The sequence below is a fragment of the Colias philodice genome, chromosome 8 (assembly GCF_061535455.1).
Source record: "Colias philodice isolate Cphi_HAF_F1 chromosome 8, ilColPhil1 Martin Lab GWU primary, whole genome shotgun sequence".
NCBI classification, from domain to species: Eukaryota; Metazoa; Arthropoda; class Insecta; order Lepidoptera; family Pieridae; genus Colias; species Colias philodice.
Genome location: NC_143093.1, coordinates 8,310,971 through 8,325,738, shown reverse-complemented (window position 1 = coordinate 8,325,738; position 14,768 = coordinate 8,310,971). Strand labels below are relative to the sequence as shown.

At 31.7% G+C, this 14,768-nt stretch overlaps 1 protein-coding gene across 3 annotated transcripts in view; it reads right to left on the bottom strand.

Annotated features, from left to right (window-relative positions):
- The window catches only part of LOC149486699 (uncharacterized), a 60,124-nt gene that overhangs the window by 18,793 nt on the left and 26,563 nt on the right, over window positions 1-14,768 (bottom strand). For 2 of the 3 annotated variants that reach the window (XM_089698415.1, XM_089698416.1), the window contains exon 2: window positions 11,155-11,184. The exons of the other annotated variant lie outside the window; for it this stretch is intronic. The gene's annotated coding sequence lies outside the window, so the exon portion shown is untranslated. The remainder of the gene's footprint in view (window positions 1-11,154; window positions 11,185-14,768) is intronic. 3 annotated transcript variants of the gene reach the window in all.

Genomic DNA, 14,768 nt, shown 5'->3' with positions numbered 1-14,768 from the left:
AGCTATAACAATATTATTCATGTAGGTACAGCCATAATAAAAGCCTAATATGTATATTATGAGAGGGACAATAGATGAATCAAAATGTGCACATTACAGCTATATCAATGAGGATTAACATTCAATAAAATACGAAGTCCATTTATACAACTCAGAATCCAAGTAAATTTATAAGATTGCATCTGAACTCTGAAGTACCAAATTACCATAATATATTCCTGCGTTAACAACCTTAAATGAAATATTTACCATAATTCCCGTTCATTTGTTTAATAATGTGTGGAGAAGATTGACACGTAGATATTTTAATGCTACAATCAAGTTCTACCGTGATTATCATTTCCTTTAATAAATAAACTCCTAGGTTTAACCTTTCACTTACGAGCTAAAATATAGTTTATAATTTCCATACTTCTCACATTATTATTATACACGTACCTATAAATAATTTTCAAGGATAAAATAAAATTTGTTTTTAAAAATATAATATATTAAAATATCTGGTTGTCGCTGTGTCTATTTTTTTTTTTAATAAATAATTTCAATTCTCAATCAAGATAACAATCCAATGAAGAAACATTTTTTAAACATATGTAGGTACAAAAAACAGTGTTCCTCTCATCGAAACAATAAACAAACAATAATATTGTAACCACATACTTAAACTTACTAATCGTTAACATTTTTATAACCCGTAATAAGGAATAACCAACTGCTAAACACAAAGCTTTTATTTACAAAAACATTTAAATAAGGAAGTATGAAAAAAAATTATACAAACTACACAAATCATTAAGTATAATTTAGGGCAATAAAATCAATGGTTATTAAACGATTGCATTTTAAATTAACGGTGTAACACTTTTTTCAAGATGGCGGATATTTTTTAACAATGGCGCATTATTTTCATGACATTAAATGGCCCGATTAAGGACTTTCGAATTTCTTACCATACTATAATAAAGATCAAGAATCGAAATCATTTTCTCCGAACACGCATTTTATCATTTAAACGATCGTATCAAAATATAATCCGCAAATATATGGAATATTGCCGCTGGCCTCTTTGGATTACAGTTAGAAGAAAATATGCAATGACATAATATAATAAATGTTTGTATATTTTATTTATAAGTAAAGTATAACGCAGAATGCACTGCACAAGACTTATAGAAATACTGAATCGTAAATAAGATTTATTTCAATGGAAATGTTAAGTAGAAGACACATAAACACACAGATATAATCTGATGAAAAGGTGCAAAGTATTCGGTAGAGAGAGAAGCAGTTACAATAAATAACAAAAATTACATACCACCATTTAAAAGTGAGGAATATATGGGAACTTTCATCACTAACCTACCATTAAAACCCCTCACATTTTACGCTGACCCTCACCATAATTATGGTTCAATGATTTATTAAACATTCAATATCACATTGATTAAATACTCGTAATTTCAATTATATAATAAGCTGAGTAAATCTTCAGCGACATTCAATAAAGCAGCGACGATACAATCATGTACAAGTTAATGATTTCTCCTAATGTCAAGTTCGTGAAGGGACGGAATCATTAAAGAATTCATTAAGGTAGCTTCAGTTCCTTGTGATCTTGTGATTAACCAGAAGCAGCACGAACGCCACTGACGACTCCGATTTGACAAGATGTGTTAATTTACGTTTAATATCTTTTTTTTTATTTAAGTAAACAATTTTGTTACAAAAGTGCTTCTGACACTCGTTCATTGGATTAAAAAGGTCAATTTGACTAGTTTTCATGGAATATAAAGAACGAGCTGCTTGCTGTTCTGCAAATTTAACGGGTAAATAATTGAAATAAACTATGCTCTACATGAATTTTTTTTAAACATAATATTCAAATATATACAATTTTTCCTTTTTGGTTTTGCACTATAATATATCTATAATTAATTAATAACCTAATTCCATCCTGAGTCATGTCTTCTGTTAAAACATCCATCAAAGCTTGCGTGTTTGGAAACTGTTATGTTATCTAAAATCTGTCTGAAAACCTACGAAAGCTCGTTCAATTTATATATTAACAATTACAGAAATCCTCGCTTCTGACGATCCTGTCGTTATTTGTAAGTAAATTAAGTAGGTTAATAAAATAATAAATTTTATATTATATTCTACTCTTGTCTTAGAAAAACATACAATCATTTTAAAATTGCATACTTATACATTAAAGTAAACATGTTCATTTAAATTCCCAATCAAAATGTAGTTATCAATCATATTTCACACCAGCAAATTCTTCACTTGAAGACTCTTCATCTACGAGTAAGTCGATATCTAATAGCATTTTCCTTTCAAAGGCATTTACTTAAGATTTACGTCTCATAGCATTGTTGGTTTCTTGTACTATTCATCAAATAATGGTAGCTATCTATCAACTATCATAAACACTAAACTCTGGCAGGTTATTAGGAAATGTGTTGTGTGAAACATTCACGATCATTCAGTTAAGTGAACTGCATAATATTAAAGACCAGCTTATTTCAGCTTCGTCCAATATCATTCTAGAATTACGTCTTTTGAAGTGGTAGTCGTATTTATAGATTACTAGGTTTCCGCCCGCGGCTTCGCCCGCGCAGTTAAAGAAAAACCCGGATAGTTCCCGTTCCCATGAGATTTCCGGGATTGCGTCATTTTTCCGGAATAAAAAGTAGCCTATGTCCTTTCTCGGTTATCAAAATATCTCCATACCAAATTTCATGAAAATTGGTTCAGTAGTTTAGGCGTGATTGAGTAACAGACAGACAGACAGAGTTACTTTCGCATTTATAATATTAGTATGGATAGATACTTTAAATATATTTTTTTATCGAATATTATCAACCGACACTTTTAAGAACAAGGTAGATGTCAACTTATACTTTTTGTTAATGATTGTGTAACTCGTCATTAATTCTCTTCAATACAACTATAAAATTATTTCTTCGTAACATTTTATTGTTCTCGCAATATCACTTTCGTTTTCGTCTAAATATTATTATCAATGCCATTCTCATTACTATAATAACACATCTTGTACAATAGAAACAATTCAATATTATAAACTAAACTCCAATACAAATGCATCTATTCTAATTTCACTAGAAAATAGCTCTCTCTTGATTCAATTTTCAAATAATCATTTGGTAATAAACAATGTACAATGCAATAGATAATTCTTTTGTTAGCACCTTTCTCTTTAATGCAAGTGCTGCAAATGTTAAACATTATTGTATTAAGAGGATATTAAATACAACATTTTCATAAAGTATGTGCATTGCGGAGTATGCACTAAGTATTTAGAACGTGATGGATTATTAATTAACCCACTAAAGTAATTTCTTTATTTACGGTCTGATAAAAATATTATATTTTAGCAGAAAATATAACAAAAGCGCCGTCCAGGTACCTACCAGAAAATACCCTTATCACGTCCTTAACACGTCCTTTTTAATTGTATGTAAAAATTGTGATTTTTTGATTTGGTGACAATAACAAAATAATTCGTAGTTACCGATATGCTTTCAAATACATAATTTTACATAGAGTTTCATAAGATGACGATATTTGAATAAATTCTTATATGCAAGCTGTTAGCGTGGACATAGATCTTAGAACTTTAAAAAGGTACATTTTCACTGCAGTTCCTTAATCCCGTTACGCTCGAGAAGTTTGTATAGCGTGTGGGTTGCCTTATCAATTAACCGTGCTTGTCGTCTGGCATGGAGAATTAGCCTGACAACTGGCAACATTATACTAACGCTAGCCGAGAACACGTAACTTTACAATGTTGAGAAAAATAAAAATAAAGTTTTATAAAGACAGTTGAAGCCAGTTTTTATACGCGTTTAAACGCACAGCTTTTAATAATTACTCGGATGCTAAGCCCTGCAATCGTCTTTTATTGGAAGATAGTTATCACCGCGGCGGTCGAGTATTTATGACTCACTTTTAATGGATCAAATTCGCGCCTTATCTATATCGTTTTTCGTTTTCTTTAAAAAATATGGTACTTATAGCTACTGATTAAATTGCACGCAGTTACATTGTTAGTGTTTTCAAAATAGAGCAAATCAATTTAAAATCTTTCCTTAATTATAACAATAAAATGAATAAAGGAATACAGTCTTTCACTGAGCTCACAAAGCTACCTTTGTGGCTATTACTGGTTGTCAAAGATGAGGTGGAGGTAGGCTCTGTTTAATGATAAGTCAAGAAAAATTGGTATAACAGTCTGACATACCCTACAGGGCAATGTTAAAAGTTGCTGTGCTAGTTTTTTTTTTTTTTACAAAATATGTTAATTGAAAGTGGGCAAAATAATAATTTCTAAGTAAATATAACAAACCAGATGTTTCAATTATCGTATCGTGTCGCCCCGCCTCTGTGACGTGTCGCTATAAATATTGTAGGTCAGTAACCGGCCTTTGGACGACCTTCGAGCTTAGGGCTGCTTGTATTAAGTTTACGTAATTAAGGCGGCTTATAAACATTTTGAGAGGAGTAAAAATAATTTTAATTTGATTTTAAAAAGAAAACTGTAATGTTTTCACTTATTGCGTGTATTAAGCGATTTATATTCAATCAAGTCACATATCCCAGCTTCGTTCGATATTAAAAAGTAGTCTATGTCACTTCTGTATAGTTGGAACTGAAATTAATACTGCTTTATAACATCATAACTAGTGAAAAAATTTCCATGATCGGATATCCTACTTTTGGTAGTTTCGATCAATTAATTTCATGGAGGAAAAACTATGATGTTTACTGGATCGATTCTTAAACAGTTATCAGTTTAATTGATACACCAAATTACTAGAATACCTACCACTTTTTGGAACGACGAAGGCACAGTATTTTTTGAGTTTTAAAGACTTGAATCACAAGTCTTCAACAAGAAACAGACGACGCTGGTTTCCAAGTTCAATTAAAAATAACATCAACCCCTGTTTGACTCGAACCAATAAAATCTAAAAGACATTGGTCAATTGCAATAATCTCTTCTAAATAACACAGGACAAGCTAATAGACCGGGAGATACTGACACAAAATTTCGAGTCATTTGTAACAAGGATGGCGGTTCTACAGGGGTCTTAGTACGCAATGACAAAAAGAAAAATGATGGTGTGAACGCTGGTACCGGTGGCTTAGTCGCGTGGGCGTTTGTCGAACTCGTCGGAAAAATAGCGAAAGTCAAACGATTTGTAACACAAAAATTTTAGAATTTACCGATAGCCCATAAAAAAGTAGTAGGCGGCAGTGTCATGCCATACTTTTCCGGTGTGACTTACAGCCCGCCATACCGACGCGAATATGTTGATTTAAATAAAACAATCATTCAACCATTTGTACCAGGCTAACTTTTGCACAGGTAACTATCGTCGTGTAGCCATTTACGAAAATCGCCATGCCATACTTTTTGGACGATTCCAAATGGTCGCCATACCGCCGAAAATCTGCAAAAAATTTTTATTTCACCAAACTTTTTGTACCAGTATTGCATTTGGATTTTTGGAGAGTATTTGATAAAATGTGACCATTATTATATTTGCCATACTTCTAGTAGGGGGAAAAAGTGCTGTCATACTTGAAAACTTAATTTATTATTAATTTATATAAGTGAAGATTTCCAACACATAGATCTTTGAAATTTTGTATTTATATTTGTTGATCCTCAAACTTACAGGAAAAATAAGTGCCATACTGTTACAAATCGTTTGACTTTCGCTATTTTCCGACGAGTTCGACTAACGCCCACGCGACTAAGCCGCCGGTACCAGCGTTCACGCCATCGTTTTTCTTTTTGTCATTGCGTACTAAGACCCCTGTAGAACCGCCATCCTGTTACAAATGACTCGAAATTTTGTGTCAGTATCTCCCGGTCTATAACTGTCAACACATCATTGTAAATAGCTAAGAATAGAGGTTCTCGGCTTCTGCCTTCACTAACGAGTATACGATATTATTTTTATCCCAAGCAAGAATAAACGCAACCTGTTGAAATGGAACAACCGCTATAAAAAGAAGTTATGCGACTAAAGTTTGCGTTTATCGTAACATTAATTGTTCAAGACGTGGCAATCGATTATCTTAATCTTAGGTAAGAGAAATAAGGTTTAAATTTATATTTTACAGCAGATAAATAAAACAAATGAACCTATACTGTAACAATTAGCAGGACTGTAGAAATAATTTGTATGCAACTTGCATAAAAAATCTACAAGAATTTTTTTATTGGGTAGTGGTAGTAGATACGACAAAATATTTATCACTGAATGAATCGCAAAGATTATGGGAATTTATAAATAATTTTATGTACAGTCAGTGTACAAGAAGTAAAATAACAAATTGTATAAAAAACAGTTATAGACAGTTTATATCATACTAATTACTTAATTACTCTAAAATACATGGTGCATGAACAAATAGCATAGTTTTTATAACAATTAACCTACTAATATTTGTATAAATATTATACAAAGTAAACTAATTAATTCACGCCACGCGCAAATTAATAACGTTTGCATCGCTTTCATTACAACACAAAGCTTCGCAAATTAAGTGCTCGAAAGTGGTGCAATTCGTTCAATTGTAAACAAATTAGATGGTATTTACTTTGAAATTAGCGCTTATCGCTTTCGTCAATCAATACTCGATATAAAAGTGAAAACGATACGTAAAAAAGTGTAAAAACGACCAAAAAGTGAGACGCGTCTCGCGAAGAGCGGCGCGGGCGGTACCCCGGGGCGTACGAATAGCGTAACAATTAAGTTAACTTTTTTTAAACACTTTTTCATTGACTGGCGATGTATCCAGCACTTTTTATAATTGAAGAAAGTGACGATCATTATGTAGGAACTTTTGTAATACCTCTTTTTACTGGAATATATTTTAATAGCGGCGTGAATGTAGGAGGTTACCGATTGCATGTTCTACAAATAATTGCGTATAGTAATTAGGATAGTGTCGCTCACGGCGTTCGACTTTTCTTTTTACAATTTATTTCATTTTCTGTGTGAGAAATAAATAAGTGCATGGTCCACATTTGTTTAATATTGTTGCGGTTTTTTGTAGACTATCGTAATAGATTTTTTATACAATAATAAAATTATTTTGTAGTGAGTTATGACTTATGAATGTAATGTATGTGCATTTATGTCACATGATAGCTGTTCCTCTATGTTTACATAAGCAAAATGAAAAGGAGAAACCGCAGTACATTCAAAATACCTCACTATTGAATATCTAACCAGAAAGTGAAAATGCACATTTTGATATTATAAATCGTACATATGTATACCTAAGCAACATAACAATACAATGTAACAGATTGAGGGGGCGTGCGACACCTTGCCGCGCATTGTTCAGTCGAAAGATGATTTACACCGCCTGCTAGCGACATCTCTATGCATTCAATGAATCGTAAATATTATTTGAAAACGGATAGACATTGCTAGAATACCTTATTGAATGTTAAACACACATGCGATAGATATCCCATGTAACTTTATAGTTAATTATTTAATGAATAGGTTTATTACCGTGCCGTATTGTTATTAATGATAATTAAGTTTGCTATGAATTTAGTTAAATTTTATACGGCTGTGTACAATGTATGCGATAAAATGTAAAATTATGTATTTTATGGATAGGTGCCTACTGTAATGTAATGAGTTTGTTCAATATTAATTATAGCATTAAATTGTATCTAACGAACATTATAGCTTGCGGCTTCGCACACGGATAAAATTACAATACCTAAGTCTGATAATGAAAATGTTGATATTGAATATTTTATTAATAACACTAATAATTGTGAACAAATTAAGTACAAATATTCGTCAAACATTCTACTTTCCCCGATGTCCCCATTGATCCAAGCATAGCATCCAGATATAGTTTTAAAGCAATACCTAACTGTAATATTTGTCAAGCAATTACAAGAAAATTAATCAAAGTTACCAGTCCCCTTTATAAAGACGTTATATTTCATCTTATCAAGGATTTATCTCAATAGGTTCCATATTAAGAGAAGCCGCAGCTTGTAATAGACACTCGGAATGACTTACTCGAATTGAAAACTTGCTGTTTACAGCAATAAACTAACATAGTAATATCTTATTATGGTAATAGGCCGCTGTCAGATAAATTTTATCTTCAGGCTATGAGATCAAAGAATACATGCTGGCAAAATATTGCGCGAATGTTGCTTCTATTAACGCTATTTATAGCATTTAATTACATTTCATTTGAAGTCTTTAAATTGATATAAAATCAACATATTTTTCATAAAAAAAATAATTCCGAAAGTGTTAAAATGAAGAAAAAGCTCGTACATATAAAGCTTATTTTTGTTAATAATAGCGAAATCATAACGGATAATGTATTTACGTTAACACTTAAAATCTTCAAAATAAATCCGTATTGCATTTCTACTAAGCTCATACTCTGTATTGTATATACTACACTGGAAAAAAAGTAAGTTCGTATAGAAGCTAGTTCATAGAACACGTTTACGACAGCTGAACGAAGTCACGTACGCAGCGAATTCGTCTGCACATAGAAACATGCAAATAAGTAAGCTGACCAATATGTGGTTTTCAAGTATATTTTATATATTTTACGCACTGAATAATTTAAATTAAAATATAATGAATGAAATCCATTGCAATTGGAAAATTCAATGCAAATGTTTCACTGACTTCACCACATATTTGAGCATGAGAACGAAATTATTAATTTCATTACATAAGTAATGAGTATGAAAGTAAAACCAATACGAGTGTATTCCGGTTACATTAACATCTATTCAGAAACACCACCAAATCGATTAATCATACAGTTTTACCGGAAAGCAATTACCCTGCCCTTATATAGTCATGATTTGAATCTCTCCTGTTTCCTGGCATTCAAACGAGCTTCGCAAATCTATCAAAGTTTTGTAGATAATAATAGACTTTAGAAATAATTGTTTTTTTATTCCATTAGTGTCTATGTGATGCGAAAATGACTTGCGAATGCAGGTTTTTAACACGCTTATATTTTTATCTATATTAAATTTTAATAAATTTAAACACAGAGTCATTTGAGAGCTTTTTTATATACAGAGCCTTATAACTGTTCATTGATAAATTTCTGTGAAAACATATGTATGTATGTATAATAATTTTCATCAACTCACATCGTAAGCTATAAAATCAATGTTAGGAAATATAGAGCAAAATATTGTAATTATTTTCCACTTGCATTCTATGCAACAACTATGGTAATTATTTCTTTCGTAAGGCAAAGTAATAACACAGTTAAAGACTACTCAAAATTATCATCAAATAAAACGTGCAGACACGAAATATGATATATTACATGGTAATACGTTATTAAACAGCGGACTTAATACTATTTTAACGCCTGTTATCAATTTACAATTCAAATTAGAAAACACGCAACCGTCTTAATGTTCTTTTCTATGTATAAAAACTTTTCCAACTCATTTATCAAAATTATGAGCGGTTTGCTTGCTCTTATTGGATTTAATTTATACTTGTAGGAACTTCATAGCGGTACTTTTTTAATGCATGTTAAAATGGACTACTGCATTATGATTTAAGAATGTTATCGTGTCTGGTGTTAGTAAAAAATAACTGATTCTTCACTTATAATTCAGAGAAAGATAAAAAATTGCGATAAGTTTTTCTCTTTATTGATTGATCGATATACGAGTGGAAGAAATGCTGAATATAATTATAGTTTGAACAGAATCGCCTACTAATAGAAATAAACAAAAGAATAAGAATTAACCTTCATTTGTTTATGGTACATCAACAATTTTAGTACCTAATAAGTTTTAATACATATAAATACTAGACACATAAATTTTTATTAAAACTATGGTGGGTGGTCTTAATGCGATTTAATTGCAGTGTTCAATAGTGCAATAAAGAAAGAATTAATTACTTTTCAATGTCCGATGACGTATTTAATAGATAGTATTACCTGCAATACATTCAGCTTTAATTTGCAAATTAAATTGCAATACATTACTTCGTTAAACGGCTTATTGCAGTAGTAGTAAATCATATTATGATCGATATAAATTTGCTTCAATTAAGAATTCTTCACTGCACTACATTTACTACAGATACTTAAATTTTCAACGGACATGGCAAGTATTATGGGCAATATTGCATAATCTGTGGGAAAGAATAAATGATTGACGTTCAATATTTTATTTTTTCAACAACTTACTATACAAATTTTAATGCAATTAGGTGCTTTCTATGATTTTTTTTCACGCATACTATTATTTAACATTTAACGCATTACATTTAACACTTCAATCCTTAATAATAATTAATTAATATTGCCTCTATACTGCGCTAACGCTCATTACACCAAAGGATTATGTACAATTGATATAATATGTGTATATGTATAAATAGTTAAATAAAATACCTATGTCAACCGGATTGATTACATTAAATAAGTTAAAATAAATTAAAAAGCATAGCTCCCAGTTGAAAACAAAGGTTAAGTGTTAAATTGACTCGTTATGACGTTAAGCTTGGCAGTAACATTGAAAGCTTCACAAATAGGTAAAGCGCATCACGAATTGACGATCATTTGCAACGTAGGGTTGTGCTTGTGTTTATTTTCGATTAAAATCTATCTGTTGATATAAATAAATTTTGAATATTAATAAGGGAATTCAAACTTTTATGTTCTTTTACAAGTGAAAACGAACATAGAGCTAGAGCAAGAGCAAGAGCATTCTTTCGTGATCTTTTAGTGAAAACGAAAACTCGTATTCAGTTTTGTTTAGTATTAGAACATTGCATAGAATCTTTTCGAGAGCAATTTGACATAGTGCGGAATTTTTCGTTCGTTCGTTTGATCTAAATTCTAATTGCACCGTAATATAACGGATTAACCAAACAATATATTATAAGAAAATTCTTGGAAACTCAATAACATTACCTATAATCGACTGAGAAGCTTAATAATTTCCTTTACTTTAATCGTGAATTATTCTAAGCCTTTATATTAGTATCAAGAGCTGACCCTACGATCACATAAATCGTTAATACATCATAACAGGCAATTGAACAATCGTATGTAGGTAAAGTAGGTACTCACGGTTCACGCCAGAGGACGCTATCTCGTGATCTGAAAGACATAAACACAGTTTAACAATTGCATATTAGACACAAGTAATCTACGATAGCAGCAATTTATTCCTTTTACGTTCTTGCTGTATGAATTACGATGTACTTTACAGAGTGTTGAAAAGGTATTAGCAGCTGAATATCTTACCGCGGTCTATAGTTCTTCTGTATTATAAATGTGCTTTCTTAAATACCTAGTTTACGTACGTTTTTTATTTGATATGATGACTAGGTACTATAATAAAAATTGTATACGAACCTATTCATTATGTTACATTTTATTTCATGCCTGCAAGCATAAACAACAAACATAGAACTTCTCTAACATGTTCAATCGCAAGTTTGTAAAAGTAACGTCATTGCGTTTGTAAACTACAATTATTCGTTGCACCTGACGCGTTTCCGATATTATAAGGCAGAAAGCCGGAGCATTTAAACGATACGACACTGGTATTAGCTCTGCGTGCGGCCTGTCCCCTCAATGTTTACAAATGGTTAGAATGTTGTTTTCAACCGACTTGAAAAAAAGGTATCATTTATATATCGTATATCCCCGATGGTATTTTTTTTGGGTTTGTTATCAGAACTGGTAGAACCGATTTTAATAAAACTTTTTTAAGTAAAAGATGTGCCATAATATGTCCTTTTTTTTGTTTAGTTCTGACATTTTAAAGACGGTTATTAGTCTTTTGTTAAATTGTATAATAGAGTCCCGGATAATTAAACTAAATTTTGTAATAAAAAAGAAAATGCATTTTCAAAGAGATGCTTACAATAGTTCCAAGGTAGAGATTATTGTAGAGAAAAACAAATATTTTGTTTTACGTACACGTATAGGAATACAAGTTGTAAGATGTGAGATCTAATACTCAGTTTATTGCCTATTCAATATTGGTTCATACTATTATTTAAATTGAATATGCATTCATAGAATGAGACTCATATCGTTTTATGTATTTCATGCAATAACCATAAGCAAAACACCTCTACATTTTATTTGACGGAGTTCATAATTTTTTTGTTCGGAAATTTTAATAATTTTATCAACTCTCATCTCTTCTCGTATCTACCATCTAAAGCAATTTCGAAATAATATAAAGATACAACCATAAAATTAATGGTTTTTAGAAACAACTTGATACTAAACTACTTTATCAAACAACCAGAGCGGAAATCATATGTAATATCTTTAACTAACAAAAAATGAACATGGGTGTAAGTATGAATGATATAAATTACGTTTTTGACGTCTTTACAAACGTAATTTACACAAAACTAACTTCTACACGCTGGCAACATTGTGCAAACGTCATAAACAATAGGGCGTATTCAGAAAGAAAGCTTGAAACTTGTAAGCGCTTATAAGCGCTTATCGGCGCATGTCAGCGCTGGTAACCCGCGCAGGAAAATATATGAACATGACAAGCGCCGATAAGCGCTTATAAGTTTCAAGCTTTCTTTCTGAATACGCCCATACGCTCTACATGAGAGCGGACAATTTATTATCTGTGAAAACGAGATGACAGATAAAGATAATTATTATTTGTTTATAAACCATAGATTATGTAAACATAGTTTTATGAAAATTATGCACATGTACACAGTTTGTTAACAGGTGTAAGTAATAAATTAAAATACTATTTTATAGAGTTAAATATTTATAAATTACTTTACCCTTGCAATTGGAAGATTCTAATCTAGTGAGTTCCTATCACATTCCTATGCCCGGAATATAGTAAGCCACGAGAGACAGACCATAAAAAAGATACAAAATATATTCAGATCGTTGTTCGAGGAACTATATAGTTCTAATAAACAATAAAATTACACTACAAATAACGACCTTTCCTTGATTATGAATTGGAGTAAAGCACATGGCTTAGTTGTTAATCCTTCTAAGACTAAAACGATTCTCATTGGCAGCTCTTCTTTCATATCAAGGATAGGATGGTCTAGTTTACCCCCTATTACTGTAGACGGTAACATCATACCATTCAGTGATAGCATCAAAAGCTTAGGCGTCACCATTGATCGGACGTTATCTTGGCAACCACAAATCAATGAGTTAAATAAAAAAATCTTTGCCTCATCTCATTCACTGATGAGAATTCGTAACTTCTTGCCCATTTCCACCAGAACTTCTCTTGCACAGTCCCTTCTCCTTCCCATCCTGGATTATGCCGATGCCTGTTATCCCGACCTGACCGAAATCCAGTTGGACAAACTTGAGCGACTCCAAAATGTTTGCATACGCTTCATATTTGGCTTGCGCAAGTATGACCACGTCTCTCAATACAGGAAAAAGCTCAAGTGGTTACCAATACGTCAGCGTCGGAACTCCCACCTTCTCCAACTCCTATACCGTGTCCTGTTCCATCCTAATACTCCCAGTTACCTTAAGGAAAAATTCCAATTTCGTGAGAGTACGGATTTCAACCTTCGATGCTCTGAAAATGTACTTTTAAAAATTCCACCTCACAAGACCAAATTTTATCATAATTCGTTCCATGTTCAAGCCATACTCCTGTGGAATGCACTTCCGATAACCATACGTCGCGCTAAATCTCTGCACATATTTAAAAAACTAATTTTTAACCATTTCTTCAACGAGCTGTAATATTTTTATTTATACATAGTTATGTATTATGTATCATGTATGTATGTATGTAAGTATATATGTATGTATGTGTATTTATAGCTAGTGTCCGAACGAACTTTCGGTTTCGGTTTCGGTTTCGGCCGAGTTTCGGCCAAAAATCAAGTTTCGGCCGCAGTTTCGGTTTCGGCCAAAATCGGCCGAAACTTTTGCCGAAACCGAAACTTATTTCGCAAGTTCAGTGAACGTAGTTCACACACGTTCACGCTCGCCTAACTTCGTTTTCCTCGGCAACGCTTTGACGGACGCTGTCAAAGCGTTGGTTGACCCACGCTGGTGGAAACAATTTTTGATTATCTATGTTGAGATTGGAACTGGGTGTAATAGTAATTAATAATTATTATTTTTATATAAGAGGTACCTAAAAGAGATTATTCTTCTAAGTACAAATACCAATCCAAAGTATTAAAGACTCTATTAATAAAGAAAAAGATCTCAAAATACCAATACTTAGTATTTAAAGTAACAGTTACAATTACTGATTTGATTTAGATGACTGATTTTACTGAGAACTTAATTTGAAAAAATAATAAAAATTATAACGCGTTTCATTAAAGAAACGAATCTTCAATGGCGGCCAAAGCTGACACTGACATATGGTAGGGTATTTTATTAATTATTTCAAATTGTTTATTGACAAACTTTTTTGTTATGGTATTTGTGTATTTATATGAATTATCATATTTACGTATACAGAATGCAACAAAATCCCCATAATACTTGTAATGAGCCCATAAAACTGAGCAACTTTTCCCAAAGAAAATATTTTGTCAAATTCCAAAAAAAACATTATTTAAGTACTATCGCAAATACATAATTGTCATTGTTAATTTATGATAAAAACTATTATAGGGAAAATCAAATACATTTTAGTGATTTTACTTTTCCCAATTTTTTTTGCATGCCGTACGGCCGTGTGTAAGCAAGAG